Source organism: Mauremys reevesii, linkage group 5, assembly GCF_016161935.1.
Source record: "Mauremys reevesii isolate NIE-2019 linkage group 5, ASM1616193v1, whole genome shotgun sequence".
In the NCBI taxonomy this organism is placed as follows: Eukaryota; Metazoa; Chordata; order Testudines; family Geoemydidae; genus Mauremys; species Mauremys reevesii.
The window spans coordinates 29,323,553-29,345,621 of record NC_052627.1 but is presented as its reverse complement, the minus strand read 5'-3'; the positions used below and the strand labels follow the sequence as shown (position 1 = coordinate 29,345,621).

The 22,069-nt window shown below is 41.6% G+C and overlaps 1 long non-coding RNA gene across 1 annotated transcript in view; it reads left to right on the top strand.

Annotated features, from left to right (window-relative positions):
- The window catches only part of LOC120407020, an 86,609-nt gene extending 83,161 nt beyond the window's left edge, over positions 1–3,448 (top strand). The window contains exon 3 of the long non-coding RNA XR_005599750.1: positions 3,320–3,448. This is a non-coding gene — a long non-coding RNA (uncharacterized LOC120407020). The remainder of the gene's footprint in view (positions 1–3,319) is intronic.
- Positions 3,449–22,069: the final 18,621 nt, after the last annotated feature.

Below are 22,069 nucleotides of genomic sequence, written 5' to 3'. Positions count from 1 at the left end.
ATTGCCATCAAGATATTCAGTATGAAGTACTGTTATGAAGATTGATATTTTTCAAGGTATACTTCCAGTAAAATGTGGTTGGGGGACAATTTATATATTTGTTAATGTCAGTTTCTAAGGGGTTAATATATATGAAGAACTCCCTGTTCCAGCATGATTTTTAGACAAATGTGGGAAGATTGCTCTTCTTTTATGAGTCCCGATAACTGTGGTAAATCATGAACTGAAAGGGTTAGAGACTGACATACAGGAAGATCAGCCTAGGGTCAGAACATTGCGGTCTGACCCTTTTATTTTCTCTTTTTTTCAAACTGGAAAAAAACATTCCTTGTTTATTTTAGTTAGTTTAAAAAAAAAAAAGAAACAAAGAAGAAGAAATTCAGAAAAGCTTATTGGCCAGACTGAAAAATCCTTACCATTGACTTTATTGAGCTAGCCTGTGATGCAAGATACTACTCAGTCTGAGTAAGGGTCTCTCCATCTGACCCAGTGTCAGACTCAGATGTCAGGCAATGAAGGGTGCAGTTTTAGGCCCCGACTCAGCAAAGCTCTTAAGCATATACTTAATTGTAAGCACGTGACTAGTCCCACTGATGTCAATGGGGTTATTCACATGCTTAAAGTTAAGTGAATGAGTAAATGCATTGCTGGATCAGGGCCTTAGTGGATAGATGGAAGGGCAATTCCCATGAATGATGGAATCTGCCCATACTGTGGAGATACTTGAAAATTAGTTGGTTCGGAGGAGGCCAGCTTTTTTTCCAGTTTCATGTGTCTTTTCTTCGAAATAATATTTGTCTTCCAAGAAGCCCACATTCCTAGATCAAGTGGCAGTGGCCCATGCTTTTATCCTGGTGTCCTCCAACTGTGTTTTTTGTATCCGCTTTTTGCCTCCCATATATTTAGATTTTAAAATCTGAGGGGCAGGAAATGTGTGTGATGCCTAGCACTTTAGGGCTCTGATTGGAGTTGATAGGGTTCTGTAGCAGTACAACTAGTGCCAATTACACTCTCTTCCCCTAAGCTCTGCACTGAGCAAGGTGTATGTGCAGGCTGTATCATCCGTTGGCTGCACAAAGACCAAACACAATTGTGTTTTCTGTAGTCAGGGGAAAGAAAGGGACTTATCCCTCCATACGACCCCTGCCCCCCCCCCCCACCGTACATCCAGCCTGCTCTTTGGCTGTGGCAAAGGAGAGTGGAGCCCTCTGGGAAGACATACCCATGGGGGGCATAGAGGGAGGAGTTCCTTTCTTTTTCAGAGAACACAAATGGCTTTGGACCTTATGCAGAGTGCACAGGGGCTGAGGGTCCTTATGGACTCTCCCTCCAAACATCCATGCAAGATACATTCATAATCTGTCCTTAAATTAGACCCTAGGCATGTAATGAGCATCTATATCCTGGGGATCATTTCTGCCAAGTTTACCGTTTTTCAGTGTGTATTTTGACTTGGGTCTAATCAGAGGTTTTACTTATTTTTTATTTTATTCTTGCAACTTGCTTGTGTATGTTTGTTTGCAAAGCCAGTTGGCATGTATCATAAAATTTGATTGATTGAACAGTTAAGCCTTGAAGGCTTCCCTCTGAAATATTGCCAAAACCAATGAGAGCTGAGGCACATACGTATGTTATGCAAATTACCTACTCTTTCTATGTAGATATCATGGCCATACACGCGCACAAATATACACACACACAGAGAAAATAAATTCTGATCTTCCTATGATAAACTGAAAGTGGTGCACTGTTTCCTCCCCCAGCACCCTCCCCCTCAATATACTGGATTTAGTGACCCGACTTTTGGGTTGCATCAATGTAACTAAAAGCGCAAGCCCAAATTTAGTCCACTATGGAGATGATCAGTGAGCAAATGAGTATGCCATTAATTTTTTTTTAAATTTATAAATTATGTCCAAACTACTTCTTCCAGCTGTAAGAAATCTTTGCAGAATGGGTCATTATCTAGGGGGTAAAAGAAAAACTGTTTTAGTTCAGTTTGTGGAGATCAGCCATGATTCCCATATTTTGCAGAAAAATTGTATCTTCAGCTTGAGTGTAGTTTGACATTGATATAAATTATCTGTTGTGTCCTGTTAGAGGTGCACAGCCATGATCCCATATGTACTTTCTGAATGGCATACCAATAATGAAATAATGGGTGTGCCTGACTGGAGAATAAAGGCTGCATATTTATTCAACAACAACCTTTGCAGAAAAGGAATGGGCAGGGAAGCATTCTCACTAAAGCCAACCTGATGTTTTTCTCTTCAGCAGTCAGCCGAACCCCTAAAGTTCATTTACAGCAGCTCCTACATCCTAGTGTAAAATCACACTAGTCAGCAAAGGGATTCGTCCCTCTCTGAGACATTCTGTTCATCAGGGTTCTTAGGCTTTCTCAGCCACTTAATGACCAATTGTGTCTGATCCTTGGCCCATTCTTGTATCTGAAGTGAGGCACTGTCTTCATGCACTCTGTGGTCATACAGCTGGAAGAGCCTTATCCTCTAGATATTACTCTGTTTTTCTTTCAGACTGCAAGGCAATTCTTGACAATAGTAACATGTTACAGACATACTGTATGAGCAACACTGAATGTGTGAGATTACATTAAGGTAAACACAGGAGTCATTTCCAAAACTCATAGATACTAGTGAAAAACTAATCAGTCAGAAGGTTCATACAGACATACATTTTGGATCCCTGTGACGTGGTGCTCCACTCATCACAGGGATGGCACCTCCTCCTGGCCATTCTGGGGATTAGCTCTGTGAGGCCAATGCCACTATCTCCCTGTCAGCCTGCAGTCCCTCTCTTGCTCCAGCAACAACAGTGTCCTTTTGGTGACACAGCCCTCCAGCCAGGTCACTCAGCATTTCCCCCCTCCTTCTGATGTATAGTCTTTCAAAGTCTCACTCCCACAGTGACCCAGACAGTTTTCCAGTTCACTGCCCTGCCAGTACCACTTTTCCAGTGGCAGGTAGGGGAACCCGGTGTTACCCCAAAATCTCTGTGTGGAATAATAAGGATGTGACATATACAACAGGTTCGACTCCTACCAGCATCTATCAGCTGGGAGGATTAGAAATCTGTGTGCCTCCCACTCGTGTTGCATTGAAATAAAGAAGAAAGAGAATATAACCTTAAACAGAAAAAAGATTTATTAAGGGATAGATACAACTGGGGGAAGATTCACTATGGGGAACACTACAAATACCCACAAATAGATTCCAGTAAGGGGGCATAAAGCCCAGGCCGTTAAACTGTCCCTTGGCTAAACTAATAAATGTCCGAAAAATGATTACTCTCTCTCTTCTAGCTGCAGATGGAGGACACCGGCAACGGATGGTCCATCTCAGGATCTCTGGAACATCAGAGGATTCCTGGCTCTCTACTGCCAAAGAGTGGCTAGCACAGTCTTCACTGGATCCTTCGGTGGATTGCAGGAGTCAGGTACGTATCAGAGTCCTTGACGGATGTTAGTAGCTGAAGTCTTGATCTAATGCCGCACAAAGAACCTGGACGTGGCTGCCTTGATGGTGGACAGCGCCTGCGTCACCACTAACAGTCCCTTATACGCTCTCTGAGGCGTGCATTCCTGAGGCACACTCTGACAGGCACTGCTCCCAACCAGTTCCAGACAGTTCTCTGTCCCTCAGGTTCCATGAGGAAAGCAGAGTTTTGGCGGGAAAATGCCATGAAGAAAGGGTTCAAACCCTTCCTTTCAGATGTGCCATCTTGAATTTCTAAACTCCATTTTGAATTGCAGCAACATTCATAACAGAATATGACCATGTACCAAAATCACCTTACACCGCGTCCACCCTATACTCTGGGTTCCAGCCCAGGGATCCTACAACAAGCAGCAAGGGTCTGTTCAGTTCCCAGCCTTGCTGTTTACTCCCTTGGTTGCTTCCTACCTTGCATACAACAGGCAGGCTCTCTTCTCCACCCTGCTCAGTTCTGGGTTATGCCCTGCCTCTGGGCAAGGCCCCCCAGGTCCTACTCATTCCTTGGGTTCTCCCCTTCCCTATCTACCTAGCAGAGGTTGACCACAAACTTTCCCCCAGCCACCCTTGCTGCTGCTAGCTAACTGGGTTTACAGTAGCCCAGTCCACCTTTGCTCAGGTGAGCTTCCTTCTAATCAAGGCTCACTACCCAGCCTATATCTCCTTGGTTTGCTGCTTAACAGGGTAATTGCCCATCTGGCCTCCATTATCCCCCTCAGGGCAAGTATAGGGTGGACAACCCATCACAGTCCCCGCCAGGTTCTGTGTCAGTGGACAGGAAATTTGCTGATGTAACATGGTGATTGACATAGTTCCATTGACTCAATCCTGAATCCCTTCCTATATTAACCTTTAGTGAGACAGATTCTGACCTATGACTGGCTGTCCTGATGTGGTTTGTTAGAATCATAGACTTTAAGGTCAGAAGGGACCATTATGATTGTCTAGTCCAACTCCTGCACAATGCAGGCCACAGAATCTCACCCACTCACTCCTGTAACAAACCCCTAACCTATGTCTGAGCCACTGAAGTCCTCAAATCAAGGTTTAAAGACTTCAAGATACAGAGAATCCTCCAGCAAGTGACCCGTGCCCCATGCTACAGAGGAAGGCAAAAAAACCCCAGGGCCTCTGCCAATCTGTCCTGGGGGGAAATTCCTTCCTGACCCCAAATATGGCAGTCAGCTAAACCCTGAGCATGTGGGCAAAACTCAGCAGCCAGACACCCATTTTTTTGGCATTTCCCATACAAAAAAATAAGATTGGCAAGGCATTCCTATAAGATGGTGATGGGCTAAGTATAAATACATACTAGATTGCAGAGCAACATTGTTTATGGTACCCAGCAACATTTCTGCAGGATTATTCTACAGATATCTGTTTACCAAGCTTATTTTGACAGTGTTACTGACATAACATTCCAAGCTTTAATGATTCATGGTACTCTTCTCATTAAGGTGAGGAAACTAATTAATGAATTGGAAAAAAATCCATTTGTTTGAATTACACGGGAATAGTTTACTTCCTGCTTTTTAACAGCAAGGGAATACTGCTTGGGAGAATTGCACATTTTCAGCTTCGGTAAATGTCTTATAGTCTAATGGCATGTGTGAAGCAAAGTAGTAACAGCCAATTTACTGAAATGAAATTGTAAAGGAAAAGCCATAAAATACTGCCAAAGCTATTAGTAGAGGCACTGCTTATCAGCACAGAAGAGCACCTGGCTGGGTTTTAAAGGGCACAGATATGATACTCTTAGGGCATGGCTACACTTGCAGATGTAGAGCGCCGGGAGTTAAACCAGCCCTCGGAGACTGCAGCAGGGAAAGCACTGCCATGTGTTCACACGGTCAGCTGCCAGATGAGGAATGAGGAAAGCCACTTTCATGGGACTGTGTGCTGAGCTCACCCCCACCCTGCGATGCAAGGACACGAGATTGAGAGCTGCCCTGCTGGTGGAGAAGTGGGTGGCTATTGCAATCTGGAAGCTGGCAACTCCAGACAGATACCAATTGGTCGCTAACCAGTTTGGAGTGGGAAAGTCGACCATTGGAATCGTGTTGATGCAAGTGTACAGGGCCATTAATCACATCCTGCTCAGAAGAACCATGACTCTGGGCAACATGTGGGATATCGTGGCTGGCTTTGAACAAATGGGTTTCCCTAACTGCGGAGTGCCATACAATGAGTGCTGCATTTTAGGCTGGCTAAAATGCATGATGATGGGGGTTGAGTGAAGTGGGTAAGGGTCGGAGTTTGGAGGGCTGGGTGGTGAAGCTACAGGTGTTGGAGGCAGCTGGTGGTGATAAGAAACTGGATGTTGGGAGAAGTGGGTTGACGATGACATGTGGGCACAAGGGAAAGAGTTTTGGGACAAGGGCTGGAGGAGGGGGCATGGATCTGCTCCGTCTTCTGTGCTATAAGCACCTGCATCGAGTCCGTTAAGTGCTCCATAATGCTTAGGAGCCACTCCATGCTTTGATGCCAGTGAGCCGCATTCTGCTGGTTGAACCTCCTTTCAGTCTCCCGCCACTTCTGTACTTTTTGGTTTTCAGTAAGGGACTGCTGCATGACTTCATGCAGCAGGTTCTCTTTGGTTCTTTGAGGATGTTTCCTGATTCTCTGCAGTATTTCAACTGTTGATAACAAGGATGGCTGGGATCTCAAGGTTTCATCTGTAAAACCAAAATGCAACATTTAACAGAAGCAGCATAGTTAACACTAGACAAAGCAATGATTCAGCCATACTTAAAGACAAGTACAGTGAACACAATAGCAGAAAGTGCTCGTCCCAAAGTGAGCACACGTAACCCACAGGAGCCCCAAAATGGTGAATAAGTACAGGGGCAAGGGGGACTGATTGTTTCAGGGCCATACTGTCCTCTGGGGTTCTGTGCCTTGGGGAAAGCCAACAGCTGCAGAGGGCCCCTATACTGAACACTGTCCCCACATTTTCCACAGGATGAGTTCATCCTGGAAGATATCTCACTGCTGAGGGTAATCTGGGAAGCAAGGGAGGGTCTTCTACTACAATGCGGCTTCTGCCTTGGCTCTTTTGCCGCTTGCCTGTGTGCAGCAATGGTCCCTCCACCCCTCACGGCACAGTGGCGTGGACATATTAGCCTTACTGGGACAAGGAGCACAGTAGCTCTGCCAAGGAACCTGCGCAAGCGGATTGCCCAGCTTCTGTATGAGACCTTCGATGAGATCACTGAGGCCAGTTACTGCGATGTGAGAGAGCACATCAATGCCCTATTCCTCATCTAGGCATGCACACAGCTCTAAGCCTTCTTTCTGTAACCCTTCTCACCCCGAGAGCCCACACCAAACAACTACCTTCCCAAAATAAAAGCCACTTACAGGACACCTCCTCTGCTGTTTGTTCTTCCCCAAGCACCGTCTGCTGTGACTGGCTACCTTCCTCCTGGCTTCAGGGCCACCCAGCGGATTCAGGGGGCCTGGGGCAAAGCAATTTTGGGGGCCCCTTCCATAAAAAAAAGTTGCAATACTATAGAATACTATATTCTCGTGGGGGCCCCTGTGAGGGCCCCAAATTGCCCCACTTGCCCCCCCCCCGGGTGGCCCTGCCTGGCTTGAAAACAGCTCCTGGCTGCATGCATCTAGGGATACCGGGCCATCCTCTGGGTCTGGGCCCCCCTCCTCCTCATCACCCTTGCTCCTGCTTTCCTTCTCCTGCCTTGTTGAACTCTGGGCTGCTATGGACTCTGAAGTGTCCATGGTGGTGCTCGGAGTGGAAGTGGGGCTCCCCCCCCCCAAGCATCACGTCCAGCTCTTTGTAGAAATGGCAGGTCATGGGGGCAGCACCGGAGTGGTGGTTTGCCTCCCGTGCTTTGTGGTAGGCATTCTGTAGGTCCTTCACTTTAACCTTGCACTGCACTGCGTCCCGGTCATGGCCTCTTTCCATCATGGCCCTTGATATTTGCCCATAGGTATCGTAATTCCTATGACTGGAGAGCATCTGGGACTGGACAGCTTCCTCCCCGCAAACACTGATGAGGTCCAGCACCTCTCCATTGCTCCATACTGGGGATCGCCTGGCGTATGGAGGCATGGTCACCTGGAAAGATGCGCTGAGAGCACTCCATGCCTTGCTGAGCAAACAGGAAGGAGACTTTCAAAATTCCCAGAGAATTTAAAGGGTGGGTCTGATGGTTGGTCACCTGAGAGCAGGGCAGTAGAGTTCAAAGTGATGACCAGAGTGGCTAGAACAGGCATCGTGGGACACTTCTGGAGGCTGCTCAGAGCACGTTAATAGACCAGGCACCACGGCACTCCAGCTGGGGTGCAGCAAGCTTTATGCTTCTCGTGGAGGTGGATTACCAGGGGCACTCCAGCCGCAGAATCCTGGCACTCTATGTGTCTTGCCAGTGTGGACACCTCAGGAATTAGGGTGCCTGGGGCTGATTTAATGTGCTATAACTTGCAAGTGTAGCCAAGGCCTTACTGAGCAGCATTTTATAGACCATTGTTCACAGCCAAAGAAAACAGATTTTGGAGCTTTTAGGTGTCCATAAACAACTAGATAAATGTGAGGAAGACAAAACTAGGATAAACAGGTAATTTAAATATCAACTTGCCTCATTGAGACTGGGAACTCCCCAAATATCAATCCTAGTTGGGAATATATTAAATATAATAAAAATATATTTTTACATTATTAATGGATTAAGAATAATTATTACAGCTATGAACTCTCTTCATCCTACTTGCAGGAGATGCCATTATTACAGACCCGTTAAAATGCTCTTTACAAATCAAGCAACTTCATAAAATGTTCTGAAACAGAGGCAGGCATGTGGCAATAAGTAGTAAAGTGCCAAGAAGCAGACACCAGTTGAAAAATATTTTATCATGAAAGATTAAATGTAAAAAAATATTATAAATGATAAGACAACAAAGAATATTTTACAACAGCCTCTCCCAAATAAAACTTCTTTCAGGGTTGCCAAATGCTATGGTGAAGTGAATAAAGAGCAAATGGGTTGTATTTCAAACACATACCATTACACGAGCAAGAGTAACATTTTATTGTTTCAGTCACATTTTTTGACTGATGCAATAAAATTTGTAAAATATAAAGAAAAAACTCAGGATTTATCTCCCGCCCCCCTTCTTGTTCTTCTTCTTGTTCTGCTTCTGCTTCAAAATTCAAAACAGACCTTATGGTTAACTGCATGACAATAAAGTTATGGAGATGTTTAAAATTACTTGACAGATTTAAAGAAAAATACAATTCTGTATACAGTTAGGGTCAAAAGAAATGCTTTTCTTATGAATTTTGCACTGCTCCTACTGAAGGTGGGGAGAAAACTCCTACTCTCTTGGGCCCTGATCCTGCGAAGATTAAGAACATGCTTGATTTTACTCACTGTGTAGTAAATGTGGCTGTGCGTAAAGTTGTTTTCTTGTAGAAATAAGGCCCTAATGAGAGCAGCATTGGCCCTTAGTGCTTTTTAAAATGCCCAGTTATGTTGTTTAGTAACTACTAGTTACTAAGTTATTAGCTAACATATTTTTGCTGGCCTGATATATTTTATTTTAATTATTCCACTTTCACTGAAATGAAAAGCAAAGTATAGGTATCCTGTGCTTTCAACATGATGTCTTTCTGTGTTGAGTACAGTACTCACTATAGGTTTGATAAATTTCAATTGGATACTTGGCAAAATAAATAAGATGTATTTCCCCATTGCTTCAATGAACTATTTGCTGTTTCCCTATCTGGCTTTTCTTCATTCTGTGCCTTTCTTTAAGCATCAAAGGAAGGAAGATCTAACATTTTGGATGATTGTGTCACTAGTTCTTCATACTAATTAGCAAGTATGGCTTTTGGTATATAGTTTAGTCAAACCTAGTTTGAGCTGCTATGCTAAGCAACCCCACTGAAATTGAATTTAATTGCACATGTCATTTTGTACAATTGCTTGTCTTGCAAAGTGGAATCTGTTCCACCAAAAGTAGCTCATGCATTACACTTATACAAATTCCTTGTTTTTCGTTTTTCCACACTTTAAAAAAAATCACAGTAAAGCTACAGTGTATTCCAAACTTCGTAGTAATTTCTCTGTAAGGACTTGGGTAAACTCTCTGTCATTATTTACACACGCCGAAGGGGAGATTATATTTTTGGATTGGCTAAGCACCGTCCCCGCGATGCTGATTGAAATTGCTACATCAACCAATCTCACTGGGGGTAAGTGTTGTTATCATCTGAGTTGCATAATGTTCAACAGGGCAGAGCCAAACCCTAAACATACTTTTAAGTATACCATTAACCGTTCCCTCAATAATAATAATGGCCACAGTTTTGCCCTTGAGTTCTCTGTGTGGAGGAGAGCATTCTGTGCATGGATCTCTCCTTACTGTGTGGAATAAGAAATAATTCATGTTGGTGGCAGCTTTCACCCTTTCCTGGGACCTTGTGAAGGGCTCTCTGTGCATCTGAGGAGGGAATGGGCAATGGATGAGCCAAGCATGCAGTGGATGGGCTGGGGGTGGAGTTAGGAGATGCGCATCACATCTCTTTTTCCCCTTCTTTCTTCTACTTACTCAGCCCACAACAGTTTTGGGCAGAAATGAAGCATAGTCAGAGGCTGTATTACATTTCCATAGACCTCCCTTTCCAGGGTGATGTAGGCAGAGCTCAGGCCTCCTGCTGAACCCAGGGGACTTGGAGGCTGATTCCACAGTCTGTTTTGTAGGATTTCCATAGCTTCACATTTCACAAAGAAACCTCACAAAGATTCCCTACATTTTAACCTCTTCCTGCAGATTTTCTCACAGAAGCAGATGATCAGCCCATACTGTTGCATGCACTAATATCTGTACAGGTACCACTGTCCTCTACTGGATGGAATTTGAATGGCTCAGATTTCTGTCATAGTCCTTTGCTCCTAAGTGCTGGATTTCTCCTTTAGCTCAATTGCTAGGGACCTGTGGTTCTGCAGCCAAAGGCTCTGTCCATGAAGTCATAGGTAGCCATGGATTTGTTAAAACACTTTGCATTTATAGTGTACTTTATATCGTCAGGACAGCAAATGCCTATTTGCTAGTTAATCTTCACAGGATCCCAGTAAGGGAAGTATTATCATCCTGATTTTATTCTAAGAGACTGAGTGGTGAAGCGATTTGCTCAAGGCCACACAGTAAGTCAGTTGTAGAGCAAGGGCTGGAACGGAACAGAGGCTCCTTCTGAATCATGGCATTATAACAGATGAAGTTAAGCAGGTAATATATATTATTACATAGCACTGAGTCAGTATAGCCTATAGTCTAGACCAGTAGTTCTCAAACTTTTGTACTGGTGACTCCTTTCATATTGCAGACCTCCGAGTGTGACCCCTCCCCTTATAAATAAAAACACATTTACACCATTATAAATGCTGGATACAAAGCAGCGTTTGGGGTGGAGGCTGACAGCTCACGACCCCCTCCATGTCATAACCTCGCGACCCCCTGAGGGGTTGCGACCCCCAGTTTGAGAACCCCTGGTCTAGACCAACAGAAAAAAAACTTCATACAAAGATAAATCATAATCATTAAATGTAAATAGTAACAGATGATCCACTAAGATGATCTCCTTATAGTCAGTCTTTCCCACTAGAATGTGGGCTAAGACACCTTTTATTGTAATATGTTCAGTAGTTATACTAAATACATTGGGACAAGACTAAATATGCAGTTCTGTTTTTGTTGTTTCTCTTCTAGATGAGTAGCTTTCCTTCATAGAATCATAGATGAGTAGGACTAGAAGGGACCTCAGTAGGTCATCTAAGCCAGTTCCCTGCATTCAAGGCAGGACTAAGTAATTATTAGACCATTCCTGACAGGTGTTTATCTAACTTATTCTTAAAAACCTCCAATGACAGATATTCCACAACCTCCCTAGGCAATTTGTTCCAGTGCTTAATTACCCTGACAGTTAGGAAGTTTCTCCTAATGTCCTATCTAAACCTCCTTGCTGCAATTTAAGCATATTGCTTCTTGTCCTATCCTCAGAGGTTAAAGAGAACAATTTTCACCCTCCTCTTTGTAAAAACCTTTTATGTACTTCAAAACTCTTATCATGTCCCCCCTCAGTCTTCTCTTTTCCAGATTAAACAAACCAATTTTTCTCAATCTTTCCTCATAAGTCATGTTTTCTAGATCTTTAATCATTTTTGTTGCTCTTCTCTGGACGTGCTCCAATTTGTCCACATCTTTGCTGAAATGTGGCACCCCGAACTTGACATAAAATTCCTGAGGCCTTATCAGTGTGGAGTAGAGTGGAAGAATTACTTCTAGTTTTTTGCTTATAGTATCATGCTGGTGGAGATCTAAACTGATTTTTTGGGGGTAAGATTATGCTTTTACACACCAGTACTATAGAGCAACATGAAGGGATCAAGAATCGTCATGTATGTCTATACCTATTGATATCAGTGAGAGCTACATGTTCTTATGAAGACAGGAATAGATCTCATAATGGTCAACCACTTTCTATGCTAGCAGTTCCATCTTTTGGGGCATTGAAAGACTCTCTTTCTATTGCCAGGAAAGTGCAGAAGTGTGACACATCCCTTTCTGACAACAAAAACTGTTAATGCAGAAACAACTTTTTGAACATCTGATATGGCAGTGTAATTGTACTCAGACGGTTTTCCTTTTCTGAGGTATAAAACCAGCCACTTGATCTGCACCACTAATGAAAGCTGTCTGCATGCTCCTCTACTCCAAGCAAAGTTTTCACATGAATATGGCTTTATAAAGATCTCTTAGGTGGGAACACTTCTCCCACTATTTGTAATTTCATTCGATCACCCAGTATTTCAAATGCTACCTTGATGCTTATTTCAGATGATCCTTTTTAAACTCTTCCCTTTTAGTAATTTCTTTCTCATCCTTTCCAAATGCTAATTTCTATTGCTTATTTGTTATCCATGTCAGCAAACTGACTCTCACATAGTGCACTTTCGTTCTTACATACGGCCTTATCCTGGCCCTGTTGATTTCAGTTGCACTGGATCAAGCCTACAGCTCATATTACATTCTGAAACACAAGGGAGAAAAGATTTTTAAAATAGACAATATCTGTAGAACTGTGTCATCAATCTACTGTCTCTGAATAAAAAGAAAACAGCACATCTAACAGGAAGACACTATATGTTAAAATTGTAACAAAACGAGTAATTAGAAAACAGACAACCATGAAATATATATGTCAGTACTGATTATTATTTCTGTGTCTAAACATGCACAGACTTAGGGTGCTGGTCCTGCAATGGAATTTGTGCAAGCAAAATCTTATTGAGCGGAGTCCCACTGAAGTTCACTTATAAATCTTAATGAATAAGAAGAACTTGTGTTTCTGGAGTAAACACGAGATGTCAATTGCCTGGGTATTTAGGCATTCATCAATTCTTACTGGTGATTTATTTTGCCTTAAAGCAACTATGTCAAATTAAACAGAAGGAAAGCGATTACTATATTAGCAAGTCCTAATCTGATGAACTACATCAGTAACGTCATGTCTATTTTCAGACGCTTTGTTGCTAAATAGGGATCTTTACACTTGAAGTTGCTTTACCCTTTCCCAAAATGACAACATTCTATTAGAAATAGATTATTAGGCCCTGGTGCCAATGCTCCCATTGTAGAGTCATGGTTTGGGAAAGCAGACAGCTGGGAGAGTTCAGTGTTTTGAAGGTTATGATCACAGCAGTTTCATAAGTGCTTTATTTCAGTTCTCTTCTGACTGCAGTGGGGACAGGTGCGGTTTGGTTCTGATTTCACTGGCCTTAATTTCTTATCTGACCTGGTAGTCAATCAAGGGCATGAGAGAGGGGAGAGAGTGTGTGAGAGAGAATGGAAGGGAGGGACAGAAGAGAGAGTGTGTAATGCTAAGCATCTGACTTTTCTCATCCAGGAACTGGCAGATCTGCCTGTCATTCAGTTCTTCTCTGTGTACTAACGCTGCCCTGTGCAAAATGGATTTCTGAGTGTTAACCATCATGTTCTTCTTTTCCAAAGGGTCTTCTGTAGGATTTCATTTGCAGAGCACAGAGGGCAATATCTAGGGTAATTCCAGGGCTTAGTGGCTGTGATCTTTTGTCAACTCTACTTGTGAGTGAAATTAAACTTGGTATGAGCACCTACAATCTGAGCTTGTGCAACACAATTCCTGGCCAATGAGTGGAAAATCATAAACCTGACAAGTATTTATGAGAGAGAAAAATGAGATGTCATAATATAACAGGAATATATTCATTAAATCTATCAATTTCTCAGAAACAGAGAATTCCCTCTTCAGTCAAAGGATTTGAGCAGGTTTATAAAGTCTGATATTCTTTTATGAGATGTAACTTTTCTATGCTAAAATGAAGTATGTTAAGATTCAGGTCAGTATTTTCAAGTGGAGTAAGCTGCAAAAGGGGTGAGCTACTGTAATTTAACGGTAGCCACTGTGCTTTTGATGCAATATTGGACAATATCTATGTATGAACTTATAACAGCTGAAATCATACATTATATATCCTTAGAAATATTATGAGCCAGGTCCTTAGCTGGTGTAAATTATAGATGGAACAACACTGATTTACAACAGCTGAGGATTTGGTCCTATTTTTTGCACCAGACTGAACGGCAAGAATATAATAGGGATTTTAAAGAGAATAGCCAGATATTTCTCCTGTGTTTAAACCTGTGTGGGGAGGCAGAGGAAGTAAGTTTGCAACTCCATTTTCCTTTCAATCCTCCCACACAAGTAAGCGACTGGGAAATCTCACTTAGCTCAAGGATCCTGCTGATCATAGGGCATTTACATTAGGTAACGGTGCTCATACACTCAGTTCTCCAGAGTTATGCTACCCCTTGCAATGCAGCTCCCTAAGTTTCTTTCTATGCTACAGCTGTTATCTGATTATAACCATTAGGTTGTGTCCTCCCCAGCAAATGTCAGAGTAGGATTAGACAATGTAGTGGTAAAAACATCCGAGTCCTGTTTGTATTATAACTTCCAACATTGCCACCAGCAATGGAGTTGCACTGGTGTGGATTTCTAGTACAAAGTTTCCTATTGTAAACCAAGGTTTTGGTGACATGGTTTTATGCCCCCACACAACAGAGTTAATACTCAGTAACCATGATCTCTAACAATGGTTCTTCCTTGCAGAGAGCCAGGCTGACACATGGCTTCCACAATGAGTTTCTGGCACTGCTGTGCAGCCAAGACTTCCTAACTAAGCCTGGGCTGTAGCCAGTGAAATCAGTCCTCCTCCTTACCATCTCTCTGTGCAGTATGAATCTCAGAGTTCACTGCCACCAGTACTGCTAGTGCTCTGGGAATTCTGAGCCAGATTTTAAAAAAATATTTAGGCACTTAAATATTCAGATATGAACCAATTGGGATTTTCAAAAGCGCCTAAGTGCATAAAGCCCATTGAAATCAATGGAAGTTAGGTGCCTAAATGCCTTTAAAATTTGGCCCTCTGTATTTTGCTAAGGCATTAAGAACTATCTGCCTAGATTGTCCCAGAATGCATAGATGCAAACATGAGTAGGCAGTGTGGGAGATGTGCACACACAAGTCAGATGATACACTGTCATGTTGTTAAAACAAGTTGCAGTGTGGCCGAAACTCAACCGTCTTTGCATCAACTGTATCAGACGAGTGCCATGAACTGGTAACACACGTTCAGTCATGCTTTTGTTAACAGGCTCATGTTAGTACCTGCACTCCCACCGGTTCTTTGTCTTTAGTCCTTGTGCCTATGCCACCTTTCTGTCCTCTTAGTGTGGGTGGGATTTAATGCTGTGACTGCTGTTGCTAATGGGCATCTCCAGGTTAAGAGGGGAACATGCTGGGTGGAGTAGCTGCTTCCTGGCTTCCTCTTTGTCTAAAATGAAGGGTCCCTGTCGTGCATTATGTATACTGACGTGATTCCTGGACTTGGGGGTAGCGGGTCATGGAGCCATTGCTCCTCCCATTTCCGCACTCACTGGACTGGTTCGCTGTGCTTTTCTTGCATTTACACAAGTGGAGGGGAATATTCAGCTCCAATTCATTATCAAAGCAGATTTCTATTTCAATACATTAAAAACATAGCCTCCCTTATTTTGATCTTGGCATGAACTAAGCAATGAGTACAGGCCATATGCTCCCATAGCTTGACACCAAAATAAGTATCAACTTACTACAAAACCTGTCTCCACATGCTACACAGACACCTGCCATACTTACTGGCTATGCCACAATTCATTCTCATACACCCACAAATTGTCACAAACTTAAAGAGGGTGGATAGGAAGGATGTGGGCAAAGTCAGAGAAAAGTCAAAATACTACATGTGCTACTGCGGGCAAACATAAGTTACTGCAGAGAATAGGTGGAGCAGCATTAATCTGGGGTCAGGAGAGATCTGCACTTTTTTTGTGGAAAATAGCAAGGTCAGTGTCAATTCCTAAACATATAAAGACTATCTGACATAGTGGAGTGTGTTGGATTTCTGGTAGGCCACAATGGGCTCAGAAAATTGTGCTTGTACTCTTTCATGTGTCATACAGATTCTGCTTTATTTATAGTAGTGGAGTGTTCTATATCTTCTCCAATTCAATTTCCACAGTTTATTAATATCTTCAGTGGGTGTTTCCAGTTATGTATGCTGTTGGTTGCTGTTGACTCCTCCCTCCCCCCATGAATGGATGGCTTGATATGGATTAACTTAGATCAGTTTTGCACTTTACAGCAAAGGGCAGCATATTACCCTATGTTTGGCAAAGCATGGATCTGATCATGCTAACCCACAGCTAATTCCATACATTGGTCCCTATCTTGCCATCCATTTTAAAGATGAAGGGTACATTGATTTCAATAGGTTATGCAGCTACCATGTTGAAGGGAGAGATATAAGAATGTAGATATATAAATAGATTAGATGAATGAGGATTTCTGCTTAAATATGAGGAGTATAATATTGCCTTCTGAGAAATAAGACACTTGAAGGGCAGAACTTGCCATAAACTCTTCTATGCTCACAAACTTGTTGTGATCATCAGATATTTTGATGTTACTCTCACAGAACATCAGAAATGCAGAGCTAAGCCCTAAAATGTATCTTAGAAAAATGTTTTGCTCTAATATTTCAGTTAAATATTTGTTTAAACTGAATATATTGTTCTAGTGCTATACAGTTTACCTAAAATATCTAATAATATGCCCTGAATTATCTCTCTTAAATGCCACCTGTAATTTGATTTTTAGTAAAACATTATTGCTAAGTCCTCTCCATATAGTTTATATACTATTAGTATCACACAGAAAAATAAGAATAAAGGTATTGGATATCACAACCGGGGTTCCTAAAATGACCTAAATTAGATATGGTTGAGAAACATTTTTTTCATAACAAAATTGAGGGTTTTGTTTTTGTTTTGTTTTGTTTTCAAGTCTAAAAGTAAAAATGCTCATTTCTGCACTGTAAACCTAATGTTTTTGGACAAAAGTAGAATGTTTTTTACAAGACATTTTTATGAAATGAATGTTTCATTAAAAAAGTTGATGGGAATTTTTTGGACCATCTCTAGTCCAAATATAATGCTGTGGAAATTAAGTACAGTGAGTGACATCAACATGTGTTGGGATAACACATGCAAAAGTTAAAAACAATCTCATTCAACAAGGCTTGTGAGACACCCCAACCCCACAAAAGGCCAACATTTCACAATTGAATTTTGGGTGCAGATCCAGGTGCTTGTGTTTCTAACTGCCTGGCTGCAGTCACAATGCAAGTAGTTAGAGATGCAAGTACTGTGGTCTCTGCCTGAAAAAGGAAAGTCCTGCCATAAATTTGCCCCTGAATGCTGTAGTGATATCAGACAGAGCACTTACAATTGTGGTAAAAATACTATGTATTATGTTTCATTTTTCCTTGGTTGTATAATTATCCTTGGCTGGCTTTTTGAATTTTAGAAAGTTTGGAGTAATATGACTGAGTTGTCCTGTTAAGTTGTCTTTGGTTAGCAAGGCATTGGTGACAATTTCTATCACCACTTACCAACTGTAACAATTATTTATGGTGAAAGTCTTCAAAGCCTAGCTGTTAACAAAGAAAGCTTGAAAACTAAGAAAAAGCACTAACAATCACTATGAGTGAAGATAAATCTAAAAAAACCTATATATTTTGACAGCTATAGGTATTACACTAGCAGCATGGCAATTTGTCAGTTATATATTGTATTTGTAAATTTCTATACTTTACTATTCTGTTATTTAATTCCTTATCTCCCTTTGTAATATATTAAGCCTTGGTTTGTTACTCAGACTTAGTGAGTCTATATGTATGAGTGTAGAAAGCTCTAGTAAGTACATATAGTGCATAAATTAGGCATAATTTAGCTGACCAAATGTATTTTTGCCTGGGGAAAGGCAATGTTAGCTTAACTTTTTAACCATTTATAATTTTTATTGATATTTTAGATATGTAATTGTCCTCTTTTTACCCCACTGTAGTAGAACTAAAATGGACATATTAAAGCCATTTGAAGATGCATACAATGACTGGGGTTGGAAGAAGTATCCTTAAGTCTAGCTGCTCAGGATTTGATCTGTAACTTACGTTTGGACCAAACCCTGCCCTGCATAGTGAGGAGGAATGTGGATGTGGCAGAGAAAGCGCCAGGTAATAGGAATCCTACTAATCAGGGTAGAATTTCACTGTGGATGGGGAGACCTGTGGCAAGGGTACACTTTACTGATGCTCTGAAAAGGAGCAGCACATGCTTTTGAGTGCTGCACCTAATAACTGTCTGGGGAAGAGACATCTCTGAGACATCACAGATCCAATTCCCAACATGGATGTCTCTCCTGAGCACTAAAGAGAGATCCTGTTCTTGGCCTGTCCCTCCACCAGCTTGATAGAAGCTTCCCAATGCATAATGTTTGCATACTGCATACTTTCCCTGAGAACTTTGCTTCCCTATCTCGAAAGGGTGTGACTCTCTCATGTGTGCTAACTTCCACTTACCATTAGGGAAGAAAGTTCCTGTATGTCAACACTGCAATTAAACCCCCCTGGCTGGCCCATGCCAGATGACTTGGGCTCACACTCGTGCTAAGGAGCAGTTTAATTGCATGCAGACGTTTGGGCTTGGGCTGCAGCTGGAGTGCTGGGACCTTCCACCTCCCAGGGTCTGAGAGCCTGAGCTCCAACCCAAGCCTGAACATTGACACCACAGTTAAACAGCCCCTTAGCCCAAGCCCTGCGAGCCCAAGTCAGCTGGTATGGGCCAGCCGCAGGTTTTTAATGGCAGTGTAGACATACCCAACAGCTCAGCCAACCCTTCTGCCATCTCTATGGGGTATCTCAGTGTTCCTGCTATTGTCTTTTGTGGTTCCTTACATGGAGTTAACCCCCACCCCACCCCTGTGTATACAGGTAGCCACCAATAAACAAAAATAACTCCACTCATGGAAGGACCATGAAGTCAGTTGTCAGTGCTAGCTAGCACTGTGGTCCTACCATGACTGCTGTTTCCTCACTGTGTGATAAATGTGGAGAACTCTATTAGCCCTAGGCATAGAAGGCAAGATAAGACAACCTTAAAGCTATCATTCAAATGCACTTTTTTATAAAGCAATCTCTGCGTTATAAAATGTTTCTTCTCTTCCTCAAGCTGATCAGGAACAGAAGAATCTGCTTGAGAGCGTTCTCCTGGAAGGTACAGGAGCCATTCTGGAATTTGGGGCTGCTCCCCCATTCACAGAACAAGGCTAGGGGATAAGGAGATAACCAAATTGGTGATAGCAAGAGCAGCAATAGTAAAGCATACCTGTCAGTACAGCTCACACTACCAGTTGAGCCAATGGCACAGTATGACCATGACAATAGTACTGATGGGAGATGAAGTAAATACCAGTGTGCCTGGGTTTGTTTAGAAGGGTTAATTTCTTCCTCAAGATTTTCTGTTGGTCTGTCCCACTATGGATAAATGGATGAGCTCAAATCAAAACCCTGCCTCTGAATTTTATATCTCTATAGTGAACAGAAGCACATCTTTGGGTCAGAACGTGGGAATTTGAAATCCTGATCTGTATCTGAAACTGCCCTGTTTGGACTGAGGCCCAGTGCACAACACTAGTATTTGCATCAACAGCATAGAGTGAAATGGGCAGTGATGGGTTGGAGATACTTTTACATGCTACAAAAATAAATTGCACTATATACCTAGAGAGTGATACTTTGAAGTGATTTTTCAATGCAATGCCTTTGAAACCGCATTCTACTCCTTTTTAAAGAGAAAATAATTTAGTGTCCAAAATCATTAATTAAAACAATGAAAAATAAAAGGAGCAATAGCATTTCACTTTGTTAATAATCCATAGTTTGAACATTCTGTGACAAACACTCCGAGTTTGTCTTCATTTCTCCCTCAAAATAGCTTTTTTACTTATGGGAATTTTTTAAAATATTTAGCCAGCTTGAATGAATTCATTTGTTTCTCCTCAGAGGATAAGCCTTTGTCAGTCACTAATATTTTCCCTTTGGAGAAATATTCACCAAGATTGCTCTGGTGCCCTTTTAATTTCCTTCCACCTTTTTTCCAAACTGCTCCATTGCCCCAAGGTAACATGTTAATTAAATTAGGATAAAACTATATGTATCAGCACAGAAAAAGAATTGAACATGTTTGTTTCTTCTTTTGAAGGGATAGTTGCTGCTTTTTGCTTTTTATCCTGCAAAATCCTTGTCAAGTGTAACATTGCAAAGGTTCCACTAAAAGGGTAGTTTGATTGATACAGCCTGATGCTAATCTCACTAAAATCAATGGCAAAACTTCTATTGACTTCATTTGTGCAGGATTGAGTCTGTAGTTTGCATCCTAGAATTAGTCTATAATATACAGCAAGTTAGCTTGAAAAAAGCTTCTGGGACTTTGTAGTCAAGATGTGGCCACAAATATTTGCTCAGAACTTCAACTAAAGACAACTGTAGCTGCATATAGGAGCCAAATTTGGACCGTAGAATTTTATAAGCTCATTCAAAATCATGGAAGAAAATACTGCAGGATTCAGTTTCTGTTACCACTTGGTAGAAATGACCATTTATGTGAAAACCTTTTGCAAGCCACTACTGCTAGTTTATCCAGGCACCAAGGCAATTAGACAAATGAGTGCATCAAAAGTAGGTGAATACGCCCTTTATCAATGGGACTATAAAACACATGCATTTTTTGTGAGTGACAGGAGACAGTTCAATGTAAAATCTGCTTAGCAGATATTATATGTGGCTTATGACTGTCTCACCCATCACAAGGGAGCCTACGTACATAGCCAAATATAGTGCTGCTTCTTGTGGAGAAGAAAGGAAAAAGTTCCTAGTCTTGCATGTCTCCTACTATCTCTTTTCCTAAAGTGGTCTCCAACATCTTCCTTAGAGAATCCAAGCCCCAATGAATTATTAAGGGAGTGCTTCTGTTAAGATAAGCTCATCCAGTGAAGAAACAAAAGCAGTGTCATGTGACTTACAATTGCCCGTCTCAAATAGCAAATTATAAATATCGAACATGCAAATGAATGTTCATAGTAAACAGTCTGAACTATCCATAGGCTGCAATCTGTTCATACATAGTATCTGTGCAATTTTGAATAATGAACACATTTATTCCTGGCCAGCAATTATACAGAAACCAATCAGGAAAAACTGCTAATTTGGCAGATAGCTTGTTAACATATAATTTGACCATATGTTTATGCCTGGCATGTGTTTTGATTAGTCATCAGACACAGGTTTCACTACTTGATATAACAAAGGTGATTTAAATAAATGTGATTGGCATTTTGTGAGGAATGAGCAATGTTCATGTAAAAATGCAGGGTCCAAGCAGCAAATTAAACATACATATGAACAGGAAAAGCACTATATATAATGCATTTTTTTCCAAGTGACTTTACGTTTTCAAATCAGTGCCTCTAGCATTGCAATATACCTAGCTAATATTTTAGTGTGATATTTGGTGGGCCAGACTATGGAACCCTCAATTACACTAGTGAGCTCTTGCTCATGCAATTAAACTACCTGAGTGAATAAGAGCTGTTTCCATTCCGGGATGCTCTCTCACACTTTGTTGTCTGAAACAGGTAACATGAAGAATGCTGACTCAAGATTATATCCATTACAAATGAAAAGGCGCTCACTTCATGGGTCAAGTAATTCATTATTTTATGGTCTACAAGTTCTCCAAGATGTGTCAAAACTCCATAGGATGTCCCTGGATGCTCAACTTTGAATGTGTATCCTGGAGGCAGCTTCAAAAATGTTTTTCAAGACAGAAGTAACTGGAAAGTTTCCTATTGCCTGAACAGTGGAGGAGTTTCAATAGGATCATGCTAATGAGGACTTGCAGCAATCCACACTCACACAAAAATATATGTCTGAAATAGTTAACAAGCAAGAATTGGAGAAATTATAAAAAATAGAAAAATATCAAGTGTTAATAATTTAGAAAGAAAATAGGCAAAGAAAACAGGAGGGTTAAGGGATCAAAATAGAAAACAAGCTTTAAAA